Source organism: Hypanus sabinus, chromosome 26, assembly GCF_030144855.1.
Source record: "Hypanus sabinus isolate sHypSab1 chromosome 26, sHypSab1.hap1, whole genome shotgun sequence".
Taxonomy (NCBI): domain Eukaryota; kingdom Metazoa; phylum Chordata; class Chondrichthyes; order Myliobatiformes; family Dasyatidae; genus Hypanus; species Hypanus sabinus.
This window is the reverse complement of record NC_082731.1, coordinates 17,036,170-17,050,882: the sequence shown is the minus strand read 5'-3', so window position 1 is coordinate 17,050,882 and position 14,713 is coordinate 17,036,170. Positions and strand designations below refer to the sequence as shown.

General features: G+C 48.3%; 1 protein-coding gene across 1 annotated transcript in view; it reads left to right on the top strand.

The window, feature by feature from the left end:
• The first annotated feature begins 9,148 nt into the window (after positions 1-9,148).
• The window catches only part of LOC132381661 (gastrula zinc finger protein XlCGF57.1-like), a 38,139-nt gene continuing 32,574 nt past the window's right edge, over positions 9,149-14,713 (top strand). Inside the window, exons 1-3 of the mRNA XM_059951266.1 lie at positions 9,149-9,172; positions 10,596-10,994; positions 13,326-13,421. The gene's annotated coding sequence lies outside the window, so the exon portion shown is untranslated. The remainder of the gene's footprint in view (positions 9,173-10,595; positions 10,995-13,325; positions 13,422-14,713) is intronic.

Below are 14,713 nucleotides of genomic sequence, written 5' to 3'. Positions count from 1 at the left end.
ATCTACTGCTCTTCCTTCATCAATGTGTTTAGTCACATCCTCAAAAAATTCAAACAGGCTCGTAAGGCCTTTGACAAAACCATAAAAACACAAAATGCTGGCAGAACTCAGCAGGCCAGACAGCATCTATGGGAGGAGGTAGTGATGACGTTTCAGACCTAAACACTTCATCAGGAGTGACAACGTATTGGGCCTAAACCCTTCATCAGGAGTGACAAAGCCATGCTGGTCAAAGAACACTGAGGCTGTCTACAAGAAGGGTCAGAGCAGTCTCTATTTCCTGAGGAGACTGAGGTCCTTTAACAACTTCCGGACGATGCTGAGGATGTTCTACGAGGCTGTGGTGGCCAGTGTTATCATGTTTGCTGTTGTGTGCTGGTGTAGCAGACCCCAATAGAACCAACAAACTCATTTGTAAGGCCAGTGATGTTGTGGGGGTGGAACTGGACTCTCTGACGGTGGTGTCTGAAAAGAGGATGCTGTCCAAGTTGCATGCCATCTTGGACAATGACTCCCATCCACTCCATAATGTACTGGTTAGGCACAGGAGTACATTCAGCCAGAGACTCATTCCACCGAGATGTAACACTGAGTGTCACAGGAAGTCATTCCAGCCTGTGGCCATCAAACTTTACAACTCCTCCCTCGGAGTGTCAGACACCCTGAGCCAAAAGGCTGGTTTTGGACTTATTTTTCCACTTGGCATGATTAACTTATTGTTACTTAATTATTTATGGTTTTATATTGCGATATTTCTTCACTATTTTTGGTTGGTGCGGCTGTAACGAAACCCAATTTCCCTCGGGATCAATAAAGTATGTCTGTCTGTTATTCCTAATCATATTATGCCTCTCCAAATGTTCATAAATTCTGCCTCTCAGGATCTTCTGCATCAACTTACCAACCACTGAAGTAAGACTCACTGGTCTATAATTTCCAGGGCTATCTCTGCTCCCTTTCTTGAATAAGGGAACAACAACCGCAACCCTCCAATCCTCTGGAACCTCTCCCATCCCTATTGATGATGCAAAGATCATTGCCAGAGGCTCAGCAATCTCCTCCTTCACCTCCCAGAGCAGCCTGGGGTACAACTCATCCGGTCCTGGTGACTTATCCACGCTGACGGCAGAAGGGAATACCCCCGCTATGGATTTCCACGGTGCCGCCCGACTCAGCCCCGCAGACACAGCCCACACCGAAAGTGACCTGACCGCAGCGGACTCCGAGTCCATCGAACCTCCGAGCCGACGACCATCCCCTCCGGCACAGCTTCTCCGAGCACCATCCTCTGCCGAGCGTATTAAGACGGCCCCACCAACGCGACCCCGAGGACTGGGGGCCTGTTCTTCCCAGCAGAGTCCCGGACCTCACAGCAGCAGCAGCAACGAAGAAGGTCTTCCTGGGATTTCCCGATGTTCTTCTTTGCTCCCACGTCCCTTTTCAATCGATTATGATTGCGCACAGCACCCCGCTTCACAAATAACAGATAATCAGCTCCGGAGTGGCCGCTGCAAGCTGATCTTGGATCTCTATTTCCCAATACCAGATCAAGTACAGCCTCTCCTCTTGTAGGCTTATCTACATACTCTATCAGGAAACCTTCCTGAACACACCTAACAATCTCCACCTCACCTATACCCCTTGCTCTAGGGAGATGCCAATCAATACAGGGGGAATTAAAACCCCCTATCACAACAACACTGTTATTACTGCTATTCTGTTATCTACTGTTAATCCAAAATCTGTCTCCCTATCTGCTCCTCAATGTCCCTGTCATTATTGGGTGGTCTATAAAAAACACCCAGTAGAGTTACTGACCCCTTCCTGTTCCTAACTTCCACCCACAGAGACTCCGTAGACAATCCCTCCATGACTTCCTTCTCTTCTGCAGCCGTGACACTGTCTCTGATCAGCAGTGCCACGCCCCCACCTCTCTTGCCTCCCTCCCTGTCCTTTCTGAAACATCTAAAGCTGGCACTCGAAGTAACCATTCCTGCCCCTGAGCCATCCAAGTCTCTGTAATGACCACAACATCATAGCTCCAAGTACTGATCCATACACTAAGCTCATCCACTTTGTTTATGATGCTTTTACATCAAAGTAGACACATCTCAAACCATCCCTTCTCTGTCACCTGCCTACCCTCCCTCTCACACCGCCTACAAGCTTTCTCTATTTGTGAACCTCCGTCTCCTCAGTTCGGTTCCCACCCCCCAGCAATTCTTGTTTAAACTCTCCCCAGTAGCCTTAGCAAACCTCCCCCCAGGATATTCGTCCCCCTCGGATTCAAGTACAACCCTTCCTTTTTGTACAGGTCATGCCTGCCTCAAAAAAGGCCCCAATGATCCAGAACTCTGAATCGCTGGCCCCTGCTCCAATCCCTCCACCTCACTCTATTCCTATACTCACTGTCACGTGGCACAGGCAGTAATCCGAGATTTCTACCTTTGAGGTCCTGCTTCTCAACTTCTTTCCTAGCTCCCTGTAGTCTGTTTTCAGGACCTCCTCCCTGTTCCTACCTTTGTCTTTGGTACCAATATGCACCACGACTTCTGGCTGTTCTCGCCCCCCCCCCCCCCACTGCAGGATATCGTGGACACAGTCAGAAACATCCCAGACCCTGGGACCTGGGAGGCAAGCTACCATCTGTGTTTCTTTCCTGCGTCCACAGAATCACCTGTCTGACACCCTAACTATAGAGTCCCCTATCACTACTGCCTTCCTCTTCCTTTCCCTACCCTTCTGAGCCACAGGGCCGGACTCTGTGCCGGAGACACAGCCACTGTTGCTTTCCCCAGGTAGGCCGTTCCCCGTCCACCCCCCAACAGTACTCAAGCAGGAGTACTTATTATTAAGGGGAACAGCCACAGGGGTTCTCTCTCATTTCTTACTCTTGCCCTTCCCTTTTCTGACTGTTACCCACTTATCTGTCTCCCGAGGCCCCAGTGTGACTACCTACCTATAACTCCTCTCTGTCACCTCCTCACTCTCCCCGACCAGACGAAGGTCATCGAGCTGCAGCTCCAGTTCCCTAATGCTGCAGCTCGATGCACCTGGTGCAGCTGTGGCCGTCCGGGAGGCTGGGAGTCTCCCAGACTTCCCACATCCGACACCCAGTACAGAACACCGGCCCCACAGACAAACTTCCTATTCCTCAGAAGTAACTTACCTCACCTCGACTCTGACTCTGTCTTATTGACATCGAGTGAGAGGTTGTTGTTATTGCATGACTCAGTCAAATTATTAATCTCTCTTCTGTATTCTGACTCATCACTACCTTTGATAAACCCACAGCAGCGGTGGGAGCATCATGTGGTAATCGAGCTGTACTTGGACACGCAGTCATAGGTGTAAAGTGAGTAGAGCAGGGGGCTAAGCACACATCTCTGTGTTATTCCTGTGCTGATGGAAATTGTGGGTGGAGGAGATGTTTTTTGTCAATCTGAACCTACTGGGGTCTACAAGAGAGGAAACCCAGGATCCAATTGCACAAGGCCCAGGTCTTGGAGTTTACTGATTAGTTTTGAGGCATGATGGTATTAAACTCTGAGCTGTAATCAAAAAAGAGCATTGTGATGTATACATCCTTGTTGTCCAGATGTTCCAGAGATGTGTGAAGAGCCAGTGAGATGCCAGCCTCTGTAGACCTTGTTGTCCAGATGTTCCAGGGTTGTGTGAAGCGCCAGTGAGATGCCAGCCTCTGTAGACCTTGTTGTCCAGATGTTCCAGGGTTGTGTGAAGCGCCAGTGAGATGCCAGCCTCTGTAGACCTTGTTGTCCAGATGTTCCAGGTTGTGTGAAGCGCCAGTGAGATGCCAGCCTCTGTAGACCTTGTTGTCCAGATGTTCCAGGGTTGTGTGAAGCGCCAGTGAGATGCCAGCCTCTGTAGACCTTGTTGTCCAGATGTTCCAGGGTTGTGTGAAGCGCCAGTGAGATGCCAGCCTCTGTAGACCTTGTTGTCCAGATGTTCCAGAGTTGTGTGAAGCGCCAGTGAGATACCAGCCTCTGTAGACCTTGTTGTCCAGATGTTCCAGAGTTGTGTGAAGCGCCAGTGAGATGCCAGCCTCTGTAGACCTTGTTGTCCAGATGTTCCAGAGTTGTGTGAAGCGCCAGTGAGATGCCAGCCTCTGTAGACTTTGTTGGCCAGATGTTCCAGGGTTGTGGGAAGCGCCAGTGAGATGCCAGCCTCTGTAGACCTTGTTGGCCAGATGTTCCAGGGTTGTGGGAAGCGCCAGTGAGATGCCAGCCTCTGTAGACCTTGTTGGCCAGATGTTCCAGGGTTGTGGGAAGTGCCAGTGAGATGCCAGCCTCTGTAGACCTTGTTGGCCAGATGTTCCAGGGTTGTGGGAAGCGCCAGTGAGATGCCAGCCTCTGTAGACCTTGTTGGCCAGGAAGAACTGAAGTCTAGAAATCGATGAACTTGAATGAATCCAGGATTGTAGAAGCAGATGTTCCTTCCCTATGGGAGTACATGTCTATTTATGAAGACACTACGTCCTCCATTTTGTGAGTCAGTCATTTGGCTTGATCAGAATTTTAGAAGGTGACATAAAGGTATCTCAGGTATTCTGCTGAACTTGGGATCATTCGGTGGGAGATAAAACGCAGCTTTTGACTGGGGTTTGAATGTGTTCTGCGTGATTCCAGATTGTTGCTGATCGAGAACGAAGATAAATTACCGACTGTCTCTCACAGCGGAGAGGGCCTGGACGCAGGGAAGAGGACCTGGATATAGGGAAGAGGGCCTGGACGCAGGGAAGAGGGCCTGGATGCAGGGGAGAGGGCCTGGATGCAGGGGAGAGGGCCTGGACGCAGGGAAGAGGGCCTGGATGCAGGGAAGAGGGCCTGGATGCAGGGAAGAGGGCTTGGTTGCAGGGAAGAGGTCCTGGATACAGGGAAGAGGGCCTGGATGCAGGGAAGAGGGCCTGGACACAGGGAAGAGGGCCTGGATGCAGGGAAGAGGGCCTGGTTGCAGGGAAGAGGTCCTGGATACAGGGAAGAGGGCCTGGATGCAGGGAAGAGGGCCTGGACACAGGGAAGAGGGCCTGGATGCAGGGAAGAGGGCCTGGTTGCAGGGAAGAGGTCCTGGATACAGGGAAGAGGGCCTGGATACAGGGAAGAGGGCCTGGATGCAGGGGAGAGGGCCTGGATGCAGGGGAGAGGGCCTGGTTGCAGGGAAGAGGGCCTGAACGCAGGGAAGAGGTCCTGGATACAGGGAAGAGGGCCTGGATGCAGGGGAGAGGGCCTGGATGCAGGGGAGAGGGCCTGGTTGCAGGGAAGAGGGCCTGAACGCAGGGAAGAGGTCCTGGATACAGGGAAGAGGGCCTGGATGCAGGGGAGAGGGCCTAGATACAGGGAAAAGGGCCTGGATGCAGGGGAGAGGGCCTGGTTGCAGGGAAGAGGGCCTGAACGCAGGGAAGAGGTCCTAGATACAGGGAAAAGGGCCTGGATGCAGGGGAGAGGGCCTGGACACAGGGAAGAGGGCCTGGATGCAGGGAAGAGGGCCTGGTTGCAGGGAAGAGGTCCTGGATACAGGGAAGAGGGCCTGGATGCAGGGAAGAGGGCCTGGACACAGGGAAGAGGGCCTGGATGCAGGGAAGAGGGCCTGGTTGCAGGGAAGAGGTCCTGGATACAGGGAAGAGGGCCTGGATACAGGGAAGAGGGCCTGGATACAGGGAAGAGGGCCTGGATGCAGGGGAGAGGGCCTGGATGCAGGGGAGAGGGCCTGGTTGCAGGGAAGAGGGCCTGAACGCAGGGAAGAGGTCCTGGATACAGGGAAGAGGGCCTGGATGCAGGGGAGAGGGCCTAGATACAGGGAAGAGGGCCTGGATGCAGGGGAGAGGGCCTGGATACAGGGATGCAGGCCTGGAGCAGAGTCAATAAAAAGTTGAAGGTCGATGACGCTGGACTGCAATATTAGAAATGGTAAGGAACGAATGTGAAAACAGATGCTTCAAGTGTGCTGGCCACTGTAACTCTGTCGGAGACCAACTATCACGGAAGTGAAGACCCCGTGGATACGTGGGAATTCAAAATGGGAGTACGAGGCACATGTGGTCAGCAGCAGAAACTCTTTATTAACTGGTAATATCCTTTCTATTCTTCGACTGTTCATGGAGGGCCAGGCAAACTTAGTAGGTGTGCACACGGGTATGTGGTCAAGTAAGTTCACAACAGTAACGGTACTTGTCAATAAAGGGACTTGTCAGTAATTACAGGTTCTCTCTCTGACTCCCTGATCAGCATCGCAAGGGGTGATTCTTGTAAGAACCCGTTGCTTCTGTGGGTAAATTGGAGCGGATCCAAGTCACCACTCAGGCAGGAGCTGATATGCCCCTCAAAACACTTCATCACTGTGGATGTGAGAGCCACTGGGCGGTAGTCATTGAGGCAGGAGACCGTGCTCTTCTTGGGCACCGATATGACTGAAGCCTGCTTGAAGCAGGTGGGAACCACACACTGCCAGAACGAGAGGCTGAAGATATGGATGAAAACACCAGCCACTCGGTCAACACAGGTCTTCAGTACTGGGCCAGGAAATCTGTCTGGTCTGGGTGCTTTCATTCAGTGGAGTCTCCAGACCTTGCGAGTCTCCAGTGAGTTCTCAATAAGGAAAAGCCACACCAGTCCCGAATAATCAAACAGATTTACTCAATGATTCTTCCTGCTGAAACACCAGCAACTTCACATGTTCACATGAAGTCCAAAAGGTTAATTTTTTAGCCATCATGGTTGCAATTTCCCGACAGACTGTCGATATCGGATTCTGAAGTTATTGTGGCTGCTCATCACACCCAGAATTGAACCCTGGTCACTGAGCAAGGAAGGCAGTTATCAGCCTTAAATTAGTCTGCTGTTTTAAATTGTGGATGTGTGACAAATAAATCAGTTATATTTCAAATCCTGTGCCTCAGCCGACTTCTGTCTCTTCAGCGCGCCCGCTGCACAGTACTGAGGCTACTCAGCTGGTTCCTAGCCTCATTTCTGTTCAACAGGTCTTTTAAAATCCTTTCCTACTGTTTACCTCTCTCCCTCCCAGTGACCACGTGTCACACTGGTCAGCACTTTGTGGGAGAAGAGGGTTGACTTGAAGTTCCTGCATGGCTTTCTGCAGATTGAAGAATGAAACAGTCTCACCGCGAGCATTGTCCCAGGGAACTAGTCGAGGAGGGCGTGGCAACAAATAAAAGATTGGCGACATTTGGACGCTGGTTGATAGGAAAATGTCATTTTGTTTCTGCAACTGATTGTTGAATTTGACTTGTCACCTGAAACACCTGCTGTAATTGCGTAGGTTGCATGCTTGAGGTTGCAGTTTTAAATTGGCTGCTGTGTTCTCCTTGGGAAAACAGATGGGTTGGAGCCAACTCAAGAATGATGAAGGTTCCTGCCGCTGCTTGTGAGGAGGCTGCACATTCTCCAGTGGCTGCCTGGGTTTACAACTGGTGTCCCAGTTCCCTCCCACAGTCCAGGGACACATGGTCGAGGTTGGGTTGGTGATGCTGTGTTGGCATTAGAGGCGTGTTGCCATTCCTGGCTGAACCCCAGTCCAGTCCTCGCTGGTTTGATTTACAGGGGAGGTTGATGGGTTCTTCGTTAGTCGGGGTGTCAAAGATTATGGGGAGCAGAAAGGAAAATGAGGTTCAGTGGGACAATAAATCAGCTGTGATGGAATGGCGGATCAGAGTCAATGGTGTGAATGGTCTAATTCTCATCCTAGTCTTATGGTCTTACAGGAAGGATGCAGAGATTCACCAGGACCTGCCTGGATTAGTGAGCATGTCTCCTGAGCATAGGTTAAGAGAGCCAGGGTGTTCCTTTTTAGATCAAAGGAGTGTTCATATACATGAGGAGTAAAAATCTTTATGTTACGTTCCTGTCTAAGTGTGCAATTTATGGTCATTTGTAATAAATAGTATGTACAACAGGACATGCTGCGGTACTGTTTCCCGGATGGTTGCAGTTGGAACAGTTTGCAGTTGGGGTGACTCAGGATCCCAATGATCCTTCGATCCTTTTTATGCACCTGTCTCATAAATTTCCTGAATAACTACAGATGCACCGGGCTATCTGCATCACTCCCTGCAGAGTCCTGTGATTGAGGGAAGTAGAAGCAGTGATGCAGCCTGGTGCCCCTGTAAAAAGACCTTAGGATTTTGGGGGCTCATGCCAAACTTCTTCAACCATCTGAGGTGAAAGAGGCACTGTTGTGGTTTTTTCACTACACAGCCGGGATGTACAGACCACGAGACCCTTGGTGATGTGTATGTCGAGGAACTTAAAACTCAACCCCACATACATTGATACATAGCAGTTAGCCTGTCTCTATTCCTCCTGTAGTCCATAACCAGCACCTTTCTTTTTGCAACAGTGAGGGAGAGGTTGTTTTCTTGACACCACTGCATCAGGGTGATGACTTCTTCTCTGTAGGCTGCCTCATTATTATTTGAGATAAGGCCAATCAGTGTTGTATCATCAGCAAACTTAATTAGCGACTTGGAGCTGTGGTTGGTGACACAGTCATGAATATAGAGAGGGTACTGGAGGGGGCTTAGGCCACAGCACTGAAGGGCACCATGTAGAGAGTCAGAGGGGCAGAGGTGAGGGAGCCCACTCTTATCATCTGCTGGCGATCTGACAGGAAATCCAGGATCCAGCTGCACAAGGAAGGGTGAAGGCCAACAGGCTGTTGAACAACCATTAGGCTCTTTAACAACAGGGGATAACTACACTCAACTTCACTTGCCCAAAAATTGAAATAGCCCACAAGCAGTGATCACACTTTAAAGCACGTTATCTCATGTTTAATTTCATTATTATTCTCATTACTTAAGTTCTCATTATTTATTGCTATTTATTTATATTTGCATTTGCACAGGTTGTTACCTACTGCTCACTACTTGATCTTTCAGTCATCATTACTATGCTATAGATATGCTGAATATGCCCACAAGAAAATCTGAGGGTTATATATGGTGACATATCTTTATTTTGAAAATAAAACACTTTGAACCTTGAACTTTGAAATGGCACCGCACATACCCAGAAAGCACAGCGCTTCAGAAATCACTGTCCGTCCGCTGTCAACTTGGACGCATGCGCATAGATCACAGCAAGCTGCCAAATCCGCGCATGCGCCCAGTGGGCAAGCGGCTCTGGGGCACCGGGAGCAGGTAGGAGCGGGGTTCCGGCGGGTTTTCATCAGCCCGGCGTCCGCAGCCGGACTGAGGGACAGTTACCCCGGGCGCCGGACACACTGCGGACCCCGGGATGGTCCCGCGTCTTTCCCCCTCTCTCTCAGCTCCACGCTTCACACCCGAACCCCGGGGAATTTTCCACTGATGATGGGGGCTGCCAACGCCATCTTGCGGCGCATGCGTATCGCGGGGCCCGTGACGGGTCCGGGGTTCGTGAAAATGTCTCGTCCGGAGGCAGCAATGGCTGATGCTGCCAAGGCTTTCCCCTCAGTCCGCAGGCTGAGGGACTGGCAGCCGGTTCATCTCCCAGACACAGCCGAGCCTCAGCCGTCTGAATCCAAGGATCTGGAACAAGAGTTTCCAGTTCAGATTCTGGTCTAATATCACCGGCACGTGTCGGGAAATGTGTTGTCTTTGCGGCAGAAGTACAGTGCAATATATAATCATAAAAATAGCCAATTACAGTTAAAATGTTTAACAGAAAATTAAATATGTAGTGTAAAAAAAAGTAGTGAGGTAGGGTTCATGGGTTCAATGTCCATTCAGAAACGGGGTGGCAGAAGGGAAGAAACTGTTCCTGAATCATTGAGTTTAGCTCCTGTAGCTCCTTCCTAATGGTAGCAATGAGGAGAGGTCATGGCCTGGGTGATCAGGATCGTTAATGCTGGACGCTGCTTTGGTCAGGCATTGATCCTTGAAGATACACTGAATGCCTAGTGCCCACAATGGAGCTGACTGAGTTCACAATGTCTGCAGCTTCTTTCAATCTTGTACAATAGCCTCCTTTCCCTCCCCCAACCCCGTTCTCCTTTCTAGCTGTAAGTTAGACATAACCCCTTTCTCCTTTCTAGCTGTTGGACATAAGTCAGATTCTTAGAGATTTTGACACCCAGGATCTTGAAGTTGCTGTTTCTTTCCACTTCTTATCTCTCTATGAGGACTGCTTTGAGTTCCCTCATCTTATTCTTTCTGGAAACCAATATCAGTTCTTCAGTCTTACTGACATTAAGTGTAGGGCTATGACACCGCTCTATGAGCTGGTAAATCTTGTTCCTGTAACACTCCTCGTCACCATCTGAAATTCTGTCAACAATAGTTGTGTTGTCAGTAAATTTATAGATGGCATTTGAACTGTGCCAAGGTGTAGAGAGAGATGATCAGTGGGCTAAGCACACATCCCTGAGGTGTGCCAGTGTTGTTTGTCAGCAGGGTGGAGATGTTTCTTCCCAATCCGCACACATTACGGCCTTCCAGTTTGGAAATCAATGGTCCAGTTGCAGAGGAGGGTACAGAGGTCCAGGTTCTGGAGTTTTCTGATCAAACCACTCGGAGTGATTGTGTTAAATGCTGAGCTGTAGTCAATAAACAGCATATTGACAGAAGTATTTGTATTGTTCAGGTGATCCAAGGCCGTGTGGAGAGCCAATGAGGTCGCGTCCGCCATAGACCGACTTTGCGATGGGCAAATTGCCCTGGGTCCAGGTCCTCACTGAGACAGGAGTTAATTCTAGCCAAAACCAATCTCTCAAAACATTTCATCACCGTAGATGTGGGCGCTACTGGACAGAGGGCATTAAGACAGCTCAGCCTGCTCTTCTTGGGCACTGGTGTGATTGTTGCCCTTTTGAAGCAGGTGTAAAGTTCTGACTGTAGCACTGAGAGATTTGAAATGTGTTTGAGCCGACCTGCTGGTTGGTTGGCACAGATTTTCAGAGCCCTATCAGTACTCCACTGGGGCCTGGCACCTCTTTAAAGATGCGCTAATGTCAGTCTCTGAGACAGATCACAGGGTCACCAGGTGCTGTAGTTTTATTCTCCCTTTCAAAGTGTGTATGAAAGGCGTTGAGCCCGTCTGCGAGTGAAGCATCACTACCATACATGATGCCAGGCTTCGCTTAGTAGGAAGTAATGGCCTGTAAACCTGGCTGGAGTTGACACACATATAATTCCACCTCCAACTTCATCAGGAATTGTTTCTATGCTCAGGAGGAAGTCCTCCGTAAGGTGTACCTGGTCTTCTTGTATAGTCCTGGGTCACCAGACTTAAATACTCCAGATTTAGCTCTCAGCAGACTACGAACCTCCTGCTTCATCCATGGCTTTTTATTCTCGTGTACAATATGTTCTCATAGATGCACGCTCATCCACACAGGTTTTAATGAAGGCAGTGATAACTGCGGTGTACTCGTTCAGACTCGACTGGTATCCACGCTTCCTTAAATTAACTTTTATCCAGAGCAATATCCCCTCTTCCACTCTCTCAAAAGGGAAACGTACCAGTCTGTTTGGGTATCATTGACTTTGCCATGGATTTTTTTTTAATGGCCTTAAAATGATTTTACTAACTACACGATCCATCACTGTAGCTGTGGCTTTCAGCTGTAACAGCCTAAAATGGGAATATCTGACTTTCACTGGAGCTCCTACACTTGTCACCTTCTTGACAGCGTCTCAGAGTCTCAGATGGAAAATCTTCCACGGCAACTTGGAATGTGCTTAGTTAAGACTGAGGCTTCAATTGGTCAAATGACATTTATATACCTCCTTCAAAACAGTCTCCTATATATCCAATCCCTTTGTGAAACCAGTTATATAAAAGTTGATTATCCGTTGTAAAAGGGATGTTTATTTTGAATTAAAGGTCTCTTTGCTAATAAGGATTTCTTTATCTCATCATCAACATTCATCTTATTCCATAAATCAATCAAATGTTTTAGTACAGGAGATTCTTTCTTTTCCCGTATCCATTTAGATTCCCATTTATATATAAAATCTTCTGGAATATTTTCTCCTATTTTATCTAATTCTATTCTAATCCATGCTGGTTTATCTTCATTATTGGTTATCTGGGGAAAGAAATAAATATACGTATTAAAGCTAATATGAACTTCATGGAGCATGTGAGGATCTTCCGAAATCCAGGCACTCTTTCTTTCTTTCTTTTTTCTTCTCTTTTTTTTCTGTAGGGATATGTTAGGCGGGAGGTGTTGGGGAGGGGAAGGGTTGATAATTCTTTTTCTTTCTGTAACCTATTTGAAAATTCAATTAAAAAAAAGACAGACTTAAAACAAGGCAGTGGTTCTCCGTTCGGTAAAGTAGTGTGAATAGAATAGAAATCAAAAGCTTATTATTGAGGGCGGACAGGAGATAGAGAGCAGCTACAGGCAGTTAGTCACCCCAAGGAGTTAGATAGTGGGTGACGGACGGGGAAGCGAAGGAAGGAGTTCAGATAGTAGAGAGTACCCCTGTGTCCATCCCCCTCAGTAATCGTGATCTCGTTTTGGATGCTGTTGAGGGGGATGACCTGACGGAGGACGACCACGGTGATCAGGTCTCTGGCACTGAGCCTGGTTCCGTGCTGCAGAAGGGAGAGAAGAAGATGAGGAATGTGGTAGTCATAGAGGATTCCATAGTGAGGGGAACAGACAGGAGGTTCTGTCAGCCTGATAGAGATACCCGCAAGGTGTGTTTCCTCTCAGGTGCCAGGGTACGGGATGTCTCAGATCGGGAGCAGAGTATTCTGAAGGGAGAGGGTGACCAGCCAGAAGTCTTGGTACACATTGGTACCAGTGACGTAGGTAGAAAAAGGGAGGAGATCTTGAAGAGAGAATTCAGGGAGTTAGGAAGCTGAAAAGCATGAGCTGTAGGGTAGTAATCTCAGGATTGCTGCCTGTGCCACGTGCTAGCGAGTGCAGGAATAGCATGACCAGGCGTATTCATGTGTGGCTGAGAGGGGGCAGGGATTCAGATTCCTGGATCATTGGGGCCTCTTCTGGGGGAGGTGTGACCTGTACAAAAAGGACGGGTTACACCTGAACCCAAAGGGGTCTAATATCCCAGTGGGCACATTAAATAGAGCTGTTAGGGTTTAAGCTAATTTGGCAGGGGGATGGAAACTGGAGTGATAGGGCTGAGGAGGGGGAAAACAGAAATAAATCAAAGATAACGTGCAACAGAGATGGTAGAAAGAACAGGCAGGAGATGAGGCGTAATCACTGCCCAGTGGGATGAGTTACAGGGCAATTGAGGTATGGTGCAATTAAAACAGAAAGCAACAAATACTGGACTGAAAGTGTTATATTTGAATGCACGCAGCATAAGAAATAAAATGAACGATCTTCAAATTCAGCTACAGATTGGCGAATATGATGTGGCCATTTCTGAAACTTGGCTGAAGGATGGCTGCCACGAGGAGCTGAACATCCAAGGATATTCGGAAAGATAGGTTAGTAGGCAGAGGGGGTGGGGTGGCTCTGTATAAGAAATAATACTAAATCATTGGAAAGAGGTGACATAGGATTGGAAGGTTTAGAGTCTCTATGGGTTGAGTTAAGAAATGGCAAAGGTAAAAGGACCCCAATGGCCTCCAAACAGCAGCCGGGATGTGGATTACAAATTACAGCAGGAGATAGAAAAGGCAACGTCATGATAATCGTTGGGGATTTTAACATGAAAGTGCATTGGGAAATCCAGATCAGTACTGGACCTCAAGAGAGAGAATTTGTAGAATGTCTAAGGGATGGCTTTTTAGAACAGCTTGTTGTTGAGCCCACTAGGGGATCGGCTGTGCTGGATTGGGTGTTTTGCAATGATCTGGAGGTGATAAGAAAGCTTATGGTTAAGGAACCTTTAGGATCACAATATGATTGAATTCACATTGAAATTTGAGAGGGAAGAAATAAAATCCGATGTGTCAGTGTTTCAGTGGAATAAAGGAAATTACAGTGGCATGAGAGGGGAACCGGCTGAAGTTGACTGGAAAGGGACACTTGCAGGAAGGACAGCAGAGCAGCAATGGCTGGAATTTCTGTGAAAAATGAGGGAAGTGCAAGACAGATATATTCCAAATAAGAAGAGATTTTCAAAGGGAAGGAGGACACTACCGTGGCTGACAAGTGAAGTCAGAGCCAAAGTAAAAGCAAAAGAGAGGGCATACAAGGAATCCAGAGCTAGTGGGAAGATAGAGGATTGGGGAGCTTTTAAAAACTTGCAGAAGGAAACTAAGAAAGTCATTAGGAAGGAAAAGATGAATTATGACAGGAAGCTGGTGACTAATATCAAAGAAGATACTAAAAGCTTTTTTAAGTATATAAAGGGTAAACGAGAGTTGAGGGTAGATATAGGACCAATACAAAATGACTCTGGAGATATTGTAATGAGAGATGCAGAGATGATAGAGGAACTGAATGTGTATTTTGCATCAGTCTTCACAGGGGAAGACATCTGTAGTATACTGGACATTCAAGAGTGTCAGGGAAGTGAAGTTTTTGCAGGGAAAATTATGACTGCGAAGGTGCTCAGGAAGCTCAATAGTCTGAAGGTGGCTAAATCTCCTGGACCTGATGGAATGCACCCTCGGGTTCTGAGGAAGTAGCTGGAGAGATTGCGGAGGCATTAACGATGATCTTTCAAGAATCAATAGATTCTGGCATTGTACTGGATGACTGAAAAATTGCAAATGTCATTCTGCTATTCAAGAGGTGTTGGAGGCAGCAGAAAGGAAACTAGACCAGTCAG